The 12,488-nt window shown below is 58.0% G+C and overlaps 1 protein-coding gene across 1 annotated transcript in view; it reads left to right on the forward strand.

Annotated features, from left to right (window-relative positions):
- TMEM104 (transmembrane protein 104) overlaps nt 1-12,488 on the forward strand; it is a 55,133-nt gene that overhangs the window by 27,164 nt on the left and 15,481 nt on the right. The window lies entirely within an intron of this gene.

The following is a 12,488-nucleotide window of genomic DNA, read 5'->3' on the forward strand; positions in this document are numbered from 1 at the left end:
CACCCCTTGTCACTCATAACACAGTCCACGATATAGGGTGTTACCTGCCCACCCGTTCCCCTCAAGTCCTCCTGTTCTGAGGACCTGTAAGGCCCAGTTGATCTCTAGTCTGGCCGCGACAGCTGTTCCCCAGCCCCTGGATCACGTGGCCAATAGCTCCAGCTTCCTCGTGTGTGTGAGGCAGCCTGTAAGTTCAACCGGCCCTGGGGGAGGGACGCCAGGTACCCATCCTCTCCCCTTGTTTGACGGCCAGCAGAAATAGACCGGGCCACAGAGCTGGGTTTGACTCTGCAGACAGATTTCAGTGGCTAAAAAGTGGGAAGGGGTAAACCCAGCCTGCGGCGCCCAGGAAGTCGTCATCTGTGCACCTGTTCACTGAGCCCGAGGAGAGGTTGCCGCCCGTTGGCAGAGCCCTGCCTCCCCCGTGAGACCTGTTCTCTCTTGCCGTGGAGGGCTGCTTCGGAGCCTGCCCTGGGCTTGTGCACCTCCTTGCTCGGCCTCACCGCCAGGCCCGGGTCAACGTTTTCATGCATCTGTCACTGCACCCAGCTGGACGGGGAGTCCCAGCCGTGCCTCCTCTCCTCCGGCCCCCAGAACTTACAGTTCTAACGTTCCAAGTCCCTTTCAAATCTCCTCCTGTGAGAACAGAGAGGACTCCCACGCGGGGGATTCCGAGGGGGGCCTTGGAGCCCGGGCGCCCGGGCTGCTTGTCCAAGGAGAGTTGCCTCCTCTCAGCATGAGGATTGCCCCAGGGTCCTGAGGCATTTCTGTTTCTGACATCTCATTCTTTCAGCCTGGTTTTAGGTAAATCTGAGTGCCATCTCCGTACTTAGTCCTTTAGAAACTCCTCTCTGCAAGGCAGCTCTAAAGTCCTTCACGGGACGTGGTCTGCTCTAATCTCCTTCTGGAACTTTCTGTCTCACCACCGCCCCACCCTCACTGGCCACTGTCCTCCACAGACGCCGGGTACTTTCACGGCTCTGTGCCCTTCACGTGCCTTCCCCTCGCTTCAGATCCCGACAAGCACGCACTCATTCCAGACTGAGCTCAGGGACCCCCGCCCCTCACCTGCGCGTGGCGGTAATGGGACTCTTATCCGTGTTCAGTTCCTTGGCCTCACCGTGAGCTCCTCGAGGTTAGGGCCGTGCCTTATCCACCTTTCAGTCCAGAGCCAGCACGGGGCGGCCCGCAGGCGGGTTGCTCCACGAGCATCTGAGTGGACGAGACCCTTCAGGTGGGCCGCCGCCACGGGGTCTGCGGCCGGGCACGGGTGCGAGACCCTCCACCAGCCCTTGGGCCTGCTGACGCCCAGGGCTCACCACAGCTGGCGGCCGTCCTCTGCTCCTTGGTGCTGGGACAGAAGCTGCCCCTCAGCGAGGGCTTAGGGGCCCCCTATCTTTGGTGGCTGAAGGTAGCGGAGAGCAGTCCAAAGCCATCCAGGTGCCAGGAGGTTGAGGATGGCTCACCACCCATCTCCTTCTCTGCCACCTCTTGGCACCTGGAGTGTGAGAAGTGAAGTATTAGAACAGGTGCCATCTCCAAAGTCCAGTCTTCTTCCCCAGGCAGAGCCCCCAGCCTTCCACCTGTTTCACCCCGCTTCCCGCATCGTCACACACCCCCTGTCCCTCCCCAGCTCCTTGTCATAATGTCCTTAAAGCCCACCTAGTTCAAGATCAAGCCCCTTGGTCTTTCACCTGGATGTGGCAGGGCGGGGGGGAGTGGAGCCTCCCCTCCCTGCCCCGGTCTCTTTCACACCTGTGAGAAGCCAGGCCGTCCTTTTTAAACCCTGATGGCTTATCATCATTGAGTGAGTGACTGCATGGGTTTTCCACAATATTTATCTTTTCTCCCCAAATCACAAGGGTTGCAGCTCTGGCATCATATCCTTGGAACTCTGCCCACCACTGGTTACCATCTGGCTTTTCAGCTGAGAAAGAGACAACACAGGCACCCAGGCTTGTCCTCCAATAAGACCACAAGGACGGCAGCAGCCATGCCAGGCTGATGCCATCAGACCCAACCAGCCCTCCTGGCCCGGCCCTGGTTGCCAGCCTGGAAGGGACATGGAGGGGGTGTTGGAGAGACTCTTTCTCTAGGACGTAATCGAGGGAGGCAGTCAAGTGCTCCAAAGGAGGACTGGGCCTTGGATACAGACAGCCTGACCTCTGATCTCAGCTGTCTTGGTTATTATGAGATCTTAGACAAGTTAGTTAACCCCCTCAACCTCAGTTTTTATAAGATGGAGACAGTAACCGACTTGTAGGGTGTCAGGATTCAAAAGCGATCTTAGATGGAAGATGCTGTTGTCTGGGCACTCAGTAGGTGCGCGGTAATGTTGGTTCACTTGCCCATTGGTTCTCTGAGCCTCCTTCTTCCCCACCCCCGCACAGAGCCTTCCTTCTCTGAGAGGTGGCTTAGTCTCCTGGGGAGTGTCAGGACGCAGGAGTAGGCTCTGGGCAGAAGAGTGGCCTGGTCGGGGGCAGAGCCCTCGCTCGCTGCCAACAGCATCCCCTCAGAACTGGGGGCTTGGAGGTGATGTGGGCATGACACCTAGACCAGGTGCAGGGGACACCGCCTGACTCCAGAGGCCGGGAGAGGATTGTGATGTGATGGTGGAGACCACTGGCTGGGAGCCACAGTGTATGTTCTGGAAAGACCCGGCCTCCCTCCAGCAGTGGTCACAGCACACGCCAGGCCACCCTGCACTGGAGGAGCCTCCTGTAGGCTGTGACATTTCACCCCCCACCCCGAGGTCGCTCCTCCCACCATCTCTAAAACTGCGTGAAGCAGCCAGGCTCCTTGGTAGGACATCACGGTGCTTGATCATAGAAGTTTGGGATGAATTTCCCAACCTATCTTTTTCACCATCTGTGGGTTAGGGAGGAGATACGCTCTTTTTGTTGTTGTTTTTTTTTTTGCCTCCCGGAGCAAAAACCATAAAGCTGGGTACAAACCTCAGGTCCCTAAGTAGGGATTTTCTATCTCATCTGAGTAAGGTGGGGGGTTGTTTAGAGAAGGGGGCTCGGAAAAGGAAGTTATAGTTATTTGGGTTCTTTCCTAGGTCTGTTCTGTTTCCAGCTGCCTTGAAAGAAAGGGAAGCAGGCAGCTTTGAGGGAGGGATCTGGGGATGTTTTCAACTGTCAAACAGTCCAGGCAGCCTTCCAGTCAGTGTGTCTGGGGAGTCACAGAGGGAGCCTGAGACCTGCCCTCTGCGTGCATGGTTGTCTCCGGGCTGACAGGGCTGAGATCGCATCACCCAGGCTCCTTGAGAGCTGGGGAGCGATGCGCCGGAGGCCTGGACCGTCCTGTGCCCAGCCCTCCCCTCTCAGAGCTGGAGCCCTCATCCCGTGCAGTTGCGGCGTCGGCTCAGTCCGGGGGGCCTCTCTGCCGTTGTCTTCCAGGCCGCCCCCTCCCCAGCCACAAAGCGACTGAACTCACGCCCTGTAGGAGGCAGCACTCTGGGCTTCGACAGCCAGAGCTGCCCGTGTGCATGGGGTTGGGAGCAGCCACCCCTTCTGTGGTCCCTCCCTGAAATCCCTCCCAGGCTCCCCGGTATCAGAGACAAAGGGCGTGTTCACAGTACCTTGGCAGAGGTTGTTCAGGCAGCCCCGCCCCGGCCAGTCCGTGTTGCTGCCGGGAAGGTGCCCCGGCATTTCATCCTCTTCTCGGTGAATTGTGCGTGGGGAGAGGTCTTTTCTCCCGGCCAGCCCCCTGATCCCCGGGTCTGACAGGCGGGCGAGTTCCTGCCGTGTGGGTTTGGTTTCTTGCCTCTGTTCTGTAGCTCAGTGGCTACTTAAGAACTCCCTGGGGAATCTTAACTTCTGGCCTCGGCCTGGGGCTCGGCGCCTTGCTCTCCTGGGCTTAGTATCTGCCGGCAGCACGCGCTCACCTTTTGATGAGCGCTACAGATGTTACGAGTCTCGGAGCTCACTCAGTCCGAATGGGGCTGAATTGTTTGACAGGAGTGGACTTTGTTTTCTGCTGAAGGGCGTCATGAGATAACAGCTGAGTTTATAGAGTTGACGTCTATGCTCCAGAATCACACGCTGCTTTAGAATATCTGGGCATCAACCCTCCACTTTCTTTTAAATTTATTTATTTTTGGCTGCATTGAATCTTCGTTGCTGCGCGCGGGCTTTCTCTAGTTGCAACGAGCGGGGGCTGCTCTTCGTTGCCGTGCACGGGCTTCTTATTGCCACGGCTTCTCTTTTTGTGGAGCACAGGGTCTAGGCGCGTGGGCTCAGTAGTTGTGGCTTCTGGGCTCTAGAGCGCAGGCTCAGTAGTTGTGGCTCACGGACCTAGTTGCTCTGCGGCATGTGGAATATTCCCGGACCAGGGATGGAACCCGTGTCCCCCGCACCAGCAGGCAGATTCCCAACCACTGCGCCACCAGGGAAGTCCTAGCCCTCCTCCACTTTCACCTTCAGGCATCACCTGAATCTTTCAGTCTTTCAACCCATTCAGCAAGCATCTCCGAGGTACCTTCTAGGTGAGGTTTGGGGAATCTGGGGAGGGACCCAGGGACACTGAGACAGGGTGACTCACCCTAAGCAGCGCGTCTGGGGAGGGTGCCTGCCAGACAGGCCACGCCTGCGAGGCTGGAGAGGCGTCCAGCCTCCATCCGTCTCCATCACTCCTTCTCCACCAGGTAAGCGTGTTGGAGGGATCGGTGAGTAAGAGGTTGGCAGCGCCCCCATCGTTGCTGGCGTGGTCGTCTGAAGCCCAGCAGTCTATCCTGGCAGGAGCCCCCTCCCACAGCAGGGCTCTTCACGCTCTCAGGGTCAGCCCCTCCCTGCCCTGTCGGGGAAGGTTGTCGTTTCCGAAACCTCATTCTCAGAGCTTCCTGTGAGTTTGCCGGTCCTCCTGCAGGACTCAGGTGACCTCCTCTAGGTGGCACGATGCCTCTCGTCTCAGGGTTTTGGCGGAGAGGCTGTGCTGATGGATGGTTCACTGGGTCCAGTGCACAAGCTGCGGACGCCGCTTCAGCCCTCCCCCCTGTTCTCATTCCCTCACATCATGCATTGCATCTGCTCATGACTGATCCTTCATGCTTGGTACTTGAGAGCTTGAACTCCGCCTGAAGAGCGCTTGGGGTGGAGGTGCTGTAAGTCCAATAGGAATAGTATCGACCTAACATTCTGTGGCCGGAGGTCATCACTTGGCTTCACTTGTTCCGAATTCCCCCTCCCGGGATGTTGGGAGGACAGGTGGGCTGTGATACCGCGAGGGTGTGCTGATCCTCGTTGGGGTCACACGGCCAGGGCTGCTGCGTATCGAGTACCGTCTCTGCACACGTAACGTGCTCTGGGAAGTTCACAGGTGCTCTAGGGTCTCGCCGTTAGCTGGGACAACATTAGGATTCAGACCCCCCGCCCTGAGCGTGTGACCCCTCTGGTCCCTCCGCTGTCCTTCACTGCCTCAGAACGCACCTCCTTCTCGTGGCTGGATCACCAGACATTGTCATTCAAGTTGGGAAAATACAAACTCCCAAACCAGAACGTTCACAGCCACTTGAGGGATAAAAATAGAATCCTTGAGCATTTCTTCACTGCACCTCAAGGACGCGTGGAAAGTTCAGCTCCCGTCTAGGGACGGGTTCGTGCTGAGTTTCCATTAACCCCAATTAACTCTTAACCCTTAGCGCCCAACAAGGACAGCCGTGTCAGCAGCAGGGCGTCCGTTTCCTTTGTCCTTTGAAGGAACCTCCAGGACCAGTCCACAGAGCTCGGCCGTGCCCTCGGTGTGTGGCCACCTCTGAGTGAACTGGCTCCCTGGGGCCCCGTGCACTGGGTCGTCAGCCCCACGGGTCCCTGTGTGTTTAGGTAGATCAAGCAGCATACCGCCATTCCCCCTTCCAAGACGTTTCGCTTCGTCACACCTGCTAGATGAACAAGAGAAGTCGGAGTCCCCCCAGCGCCCTAGTACAAAAAGGCTCCAAGCGGATCTGCCGCTCTTTTATGTTGAAAGTCAGGAACTGACAGCTGAAGTGAGAGAAAGCTGCTGACGCCTGAGTTCTTGTCCCTGGGAAGCTCCATCTCACTACACCATGGGAGCCACAGACAAACCGAAAAGATGCTTATTTTTAGAGGGAAGTAAGTAGGTAAGCAGACAGTCCAAGGACTGGCCGTCCAGCCAGTTACCCAGCCAGGCAGGGCGTCACCTCCTTCAGCTCCAAGCCCTCTCTCGGCCCGGGAACGATGGGACACCACAGAAGCGTTGCCTTGGTGCTTTGAGGGCCACTGCTGGCTTCCCTGACCATCTGGCCTTTGTCCCCCCGGATCCTATCCCTTCGCTCACGCCAGCGTCGGGGGCAGGGCTGGGAGGGACCCTCCCCTGTTGGGTCAGCAGTCGGCTGACTGTTCCGCTGCTCTTCTAGGATGTTTTCTCGCTGTCACTTGTTAGGGGAGGTGATTGGTGTATCGCCCTTTGTCCCATGGAGTTGCCCAGAGGCTCTTAGGACGCTTGTCCTGTACGGTGGCCATCACTTTAGCACATCATTCTCTCCTGCTTCCCTTTCCTCGAAGAGGAGCGCGCCCTGTATCTCCTCACCCCACCCTTTTTTCAAGGGGAATGAGATGGACTTATGGGTGTTGTTGAATTTCATCCAAGTTTAAGTTCTAATTAAAAACTATGGTCCCGGGCTTCCCTGGTGGCGCAGTGGTTGAGAGTCTGCCTGCCGATGCAGGGGACACGGGTTCGTGCCCCGGTCCGGGAAGATCCCACATGCCGCGGAGCGGCTGGGCCCGTGAGCCATGGCCGCTGAGCCTGCGCGTCCGGAGCCTGTGCTCCACAACGGGAGAGGCCACAACGGTGAGAGGCCCGCGTACCGCAAAAAAAAAAAAAAAGAACTGGTGGGTGGCCGGTGTATGGCTCTTGGGGAACCATGAATCCACTGTCTCCCAGAAGTAGGAGAGGGAAGAGCCGCTCCTCTGAAGACGTATAGGTTCTTGACTTTAGGTTTCTTGTGAGACGTCGCCCCTTCCTCAGTGGGCATCCTGGGAGATACTGCTGACGGCGGGCAGCCGAGTACCCGAACTGATCTCAGACGGGCCTTTTCCTCCTCATCGGGGCTGCGTCTCACCCTCCCCTGGAGCCAGCTGCGTGCTCAGAGCAATGCCATTTCCATGCACTCTTCCTAAATCAGAGCACGTTGATTTCACAACTGTTTTGGGAAGGGAGCTTTCCCCTGACAAAGTGAACTGCTTTCCGGCGAGCGGGTGACTTCTGCATACCCACATGCCACTTGCTCTGCCAGCCCAGATGCTGCCCGTGACAGAGGGTACACAGCGAGTCAGCAAGACTGGGGTGGCCTCTTCCCGCCCTGCAGGAGTAAACCTGCCTCTATCAGGCACTTCCTCCACCAAGTTCAGTGTATGCTGTAAATGTTTATTTACTGAGCATCTCACATGTGCCGAGAGATGCAGAGCTTGCCATCATGGCGCTTACCCTCTGCTGATGGCACAAGCAGCCCACGAACAAGGAGCGACACAGAACCTACAAGGATTAAGTGATGTGGTACCGACCGTGCGTTCGGTGATTCAGTCAGGAGCCCCCAGGGAGGAATAAAACATTTGGAGAAACTTGCAGGGGAGACTGGCACTTGAGCAGGGCTTGAAAGGTGATAGGAATAAGGAAGGTAGAGAGGAAATTCTTTGCCAGCAGGAGGAATCACGAGGGTTAAGGCATGAGGGTGAGAATTAGCTTGATGTGGGGAAAGCAGGAGTCAGAGGAGAAAGTGGCCTCACACAGGATGCAGTGTGTGGATCACAGCGGTCGGGGCAGAGGGCCAGGAGACCCCCCAGTCCCCTCTGCCACTTCCTTACCCTGTCACTCAACCTCTCCAGTCCCTCCGCCCCCATGTCAGTAAAATGAGACATCGTCAGCTACCTGGTGACCTCACAGATGGCAGTGAGCGTGACTTGAAACCGTGCCTGTGTGAGCACTTTGTGAAGCTCGGGGGGTCTGCAGCCCTGGGCAGCGACCTCATCACGGGACCCCTTTGATGTGATGGGTGGTTAACAGGAGCGGCAGCTGGGAGGACAGGGCTGAGGCTGACGTGACAGATGCACGGGCAGAAGGCGGAGCCCAGAGACTTGGCACCCAGGTCCCCTGGCGGCTAATTTGGGATTCCCACCAAATTAACATTTTCGTTCTCTGGCCAGCTAAACTTGCAGAGAAATTTGGGGGTGGGGAGACAGGCGGCAAGCTGCTTTACTACTTTGCCCCGATTCTGACTCGCTCCCGCTTTTTCATTTTGCACCATTGAGCAAAGGACATAGCACATGGCCGATCCCGGGCTCATTTTGTGTGTGAAGCAAGATTGAGTTGTGTTAGGGGTCTCTCCTCTCCGAGGGCAGTGGGCGCCGCTTAGCCTCCGCACTTCTGAGCAAGGGACCCTGATTGAAAGATGCTCTCCGAAGCAGCACAGCATGTGTTCCTCTCTCCCGTCCCGTAGCTGCAGCTGTTTCCCAAGAGGAAGGCGGTGGCTCCAGTTAGAGACGAGCCTTGGGTTCCCCGAGGCCAGCCGGCTCGTGCAGGCCTGAGCGTCTGTACTTTGGGGTCTCAGCAAAGCCGCCGTCCTGTCCGGGGAACCTCCTGTCCCAGGCATCTCGGAGCGCAGCCCCCCTGGCCTTCCTTGCGTCTCTCAGACACTGACTCCCGCCTCTGGTGGACCGGGAGCTGGGAGTTAGGTTAGGACTGTCTTTATTCCCCTGTCACTGGGTCTCATTTCTGGCAGAGGCTGGAGAAATGGGCTCATCCCTGCCCACCCCACCCTCCAGGCATGTGCCCGGTCAGCTCAGTCCCATGGGGGACACAGATGTGCAGGGCAGCTCTGCCCACTCCAGTGAGGGGACTCAGGAGACAAGGGTGAAGGAGCAGACTTTCGAGCGGGACCCTGACCCGCAGAAATGGTGTGACGAGCTTGCCAAGCAAAGGCCCAGCAGCCGGAGGGGGCGGGCAAGTCGGGGACTCACGCCCGTAGGCTCTCGGGGTGGTGTCTCCAGAGACGAGGTTGAGAAAGGCAGCTGGCACCAGACCATGGGGCCTGGACTTTGTCGTCTGAAGCGATGAGCCCTTCGCTCATTACGAGTGGAGTATGGTTGGGGCTGACAGTGGGGAGGCGGCCCTGGCACCAGCTGGCTCGGGCCCAGGAGGGAGAGGACAGGGACAAAGGGGCCCGACAGCTCCCCAGTCCTGAACCGCCCCCAGCCCTCTGCCCACCTGATTCCTCTTACTTTATGTATTGTTACCCCTGTGTCCCCCCGCTCCCCGGCCCCTCCCAGGCTGGGTTAGGAGCCCTTGCTCCGTGTTCCCGGTGTCCCCTCCAGGACTACAAAAAACACGTTCCTGCGGTTTTAAGCCACCAAGTTACAGGGGTCATGGGACATCAGCACAGAGAGTGAGGAAGGGGTCAGGGGTAGTTGGAAGTTTGGAGTGGGAGCAGGTGGACGTGGGTGGTGCCCTTAACCCGCCTGGGGATGTGGGCGGAGAGACAGCACTGAGTTCTAGACTCCGTGTCAAGTTCACGGTGCCACCGGGACACTGTAAGAGCCGTGGCCAAGCGTTGCCGGCCGTGCCTGAGGACGTGAGCTGCGTCCTGTCCGTCAGGGTTGCCACAGGGCACATCTAAACTCAGCAGCCAGAAGAGAGAGGCACGTGGGCGGCCCCGTTTGCACCCTCCCGGGTCTGTCTCAGCGTTTGCTCCCAGTGACCAGTTTGAAGGTTTCATGAGAAACCAAAGAATTGTTTTTTTTTTTTTTTTTTTTTTAAAGAAACACATTCGGGACTTCCCTGGTGGTGCAGTGGATAAGAATCCACCACCCACCAATGCAGGGGACACGGGTTTGAGCCCTGGTCCGGGAAGATCCCACATGCCGCGGAGCAACTAAGCCCGTGCATCACAACTACTGAGACTGTGCTCTGGAGCCCGCGAGCCACAACTACTGAAGCCCACGCGCCTAGAGCCCGTGCTCCGCAACAAGAGAAGCCACTGCAGTGAGAAGCCCACACACCGCAACGAAGAGTAGCCCCCGCTCGCCGCAACTAGAGAAAGCCCACGCGCAGCAACGAAGACCCAATGCAGCCAAAAATGAATAAATAAAATAAAATAAATAAATTTATAGAAAAAAAAGAAGCACACTCGGCTACAGCAGCTGGTGTCCCTGCCTCCTGTCATGTGTCGGGCTCGCAGAGTCCTTGAACAGAGACCGAACTTGAACTGATCAATGGCATTTGGGAGTTGGGAAATTGCTCGGGAGCCAGGTGATTTATAATGTCATACAGGCTGGACAAGAAGACCCAGGAGGACAGGCTGTCTCTCGGCTTTTAATTTCTTCTTTTTGTAAAAGAAAAGGGAAAACAGAAGGTGCCAAGCTTGGCTGGTCAGCTGGACCATCGGGCCACCAGGGCCGTTTCGTCCCCCAGACCTGGCATCCACACCGCGGTGAGGCCAGACACGCCGCCGCCGAATCCTCTGTCCTTCGCCACCCCGGATGCTGAGCCTGGCAGGAGCTGATTTGCAGAGGACACCTGTTCCTTAACTAGCCCCAGCTTGGGCCGTGTCTCGGTCTGGGCTCCCTGTGCTGCGTGAGCTCTGTCCCGCGCGAGGGCTGCCGTTTGGCTGTCGGCCCTGCGCCTTCCCGAGCCCCGTGTTCAGTCTGGGCTCCTGAGCGGAAAGAAAGAAAGCGCTTCCCAGCCGCCGTCCAGCCACAGATATCACAGCCTGTTGTCCGAATCTTCCAAAAGAGTCCTTCACCGCCAGTCCCCACCCTGAGGACAGACCTGCTGTCCCGGAGCTGGATCTGAAAGAGGGCGGCGGACCCTCGTTCTCAGCCCAACTCACGCTCCCCAGCACTCGGTGGGCCCCTCGCGTACGCTTCCGACTCTACCCTGGGCGGTGTGTCTGTGTGCTCAGTCCCTTCAAACGAGGGGTGCTCTCAGCGGGGTCCCATCCTACAGGGTCCTATAAAATGAACGTCTGCCGAGGAGGTGGAGGAAGATGGATTCCCTCCTGGCGAGGAGGCCCCATGCAGCCCGCAGCAGCAGAATTCCCCACCTGCCTCTGCGGCTGGTTCTGTGATCTCCCTGGTTTCAAGCAACGGAACCTTCGAAAACCCAGTCTTGAGGCTTCCAAGGTCAGATCTGACCTCCCGCATAAGCCACCCACCAAGAAAATGTCCAGCACCCGCAGCTGGAGCACCGTGTTTTCAGCAGGGGGCGTCGCAGGTCAGAGGTGAAAGTCCCCAACCTCTGGCCCGGGTGCCCCAGAGTCCAGTTTCTAGCAGGCCAGGGCCGTTTGGGAATGTTTGTGACAAGCGGCTTTGTACGTGTTCTTCCACATGGCGTGTCCCTCTCCCATCCTTCAAAAGAGAAATTCATCAGTGGAAAGTTTCCCTTAAGTGGTAATTTTCCTAAACGACTTTCTCCTGGTGCTGTATACAGACTAGCTCGGCCAAGGGCTTCTGATCCAGTACCTCACTGTGTCCTCGGGCCAGAGGGGCACTGGCGAGGGCTGCCCGGAGAGCCCCTCGCCTCTGCCTCCCCCATCACCCCCGCCCGATGGAGACGCTGCTCCTTCCAGAGCAGAAGCGGGGCTGGTTGTCAGCCCCCAGGAGCAAGCTCCTTCCCGAAGTCTCCCAGCCCGGGCGCCTGCCAGGAGGCTTTGCCCACCCCAGCTAATTAGAACCTCTCCTTAAGCAGCGCTTCAGTCCCTCCTGTCATTCATTCTCACGGTGATAATGGACTTACTTAGATGAGAGGTCACAGCCTCTCCCACATCCTGCCTTCCTTGCAGCCCCCCTCGGGGGAGCCAGGGACTGGCCGCCCCACCGAGCAGCCAGGAGGTATTCACCCGCATCACAGGGCCAGACCCACCTCCCCCGAAGCGGGCCCCACTGCCCACTTTCGGGCCTCGCGCAGCCAGCCGCGTCTCTGGTGAATGTCACTAGCAGTAACGTGATAAAATGGTGCGGTGTAAATGTTAATAAGGTCTGACGCCTCCGCTGCTTCCGAGTGGCAGATCGGAAGTGGTGCCATCATCGTAACTCCAACCAGCAGCTTCTAACCACTCTGCTCTCTGAGCAGCCGATGGGCGTGGAGGTCGCCTTCCCTCGGCCCCAGCCCCAGTGTCTGCAGTGCCACATCTACCCCCTTCTCCAGGTCCGGGATGTCTCTCTGACGGGTTTGCCCTGGGAGCCGCCGGCTGTGGTTCTCCAGGCTTTCCCTCCTCTCGAAGTCCAGGACGTTGCTGATGAACGACATCCTGATTCATCCTTTCCTCTGAACCCTCCAGGATGGTGTCCTTCCCACTGTGCCACGTCATCAGGGCCCGTGCGTCCCCCACCCCACCCCTGGTCCTTTCTTCCCAGTAAACCGAGAGGGTCCAGGGTGTGCCTGGTGTTTGTTTTGGAGCCTCATCTTCCTAACTCGTGCTTGCACCAGCTCAGTGCCGGGCCCTCGACCCTTCAGTCAGTGCTTGCTGAAGAGAA

This window comes from Phocoena phocoena, chromosome 19, assembly GCF_963924675.1.
Source record: "Phocoena phocoena chromosome 19, mPhoPho1.1, whole genome shotgun sequence".
In the NCBI taxonomy this organism is placed as follows: Eukaryota; Metazoa; Chordata; class Mammalia; order Artiodactyla; family Phocoenidae; genus Phocoena; species Phocoena phocoena.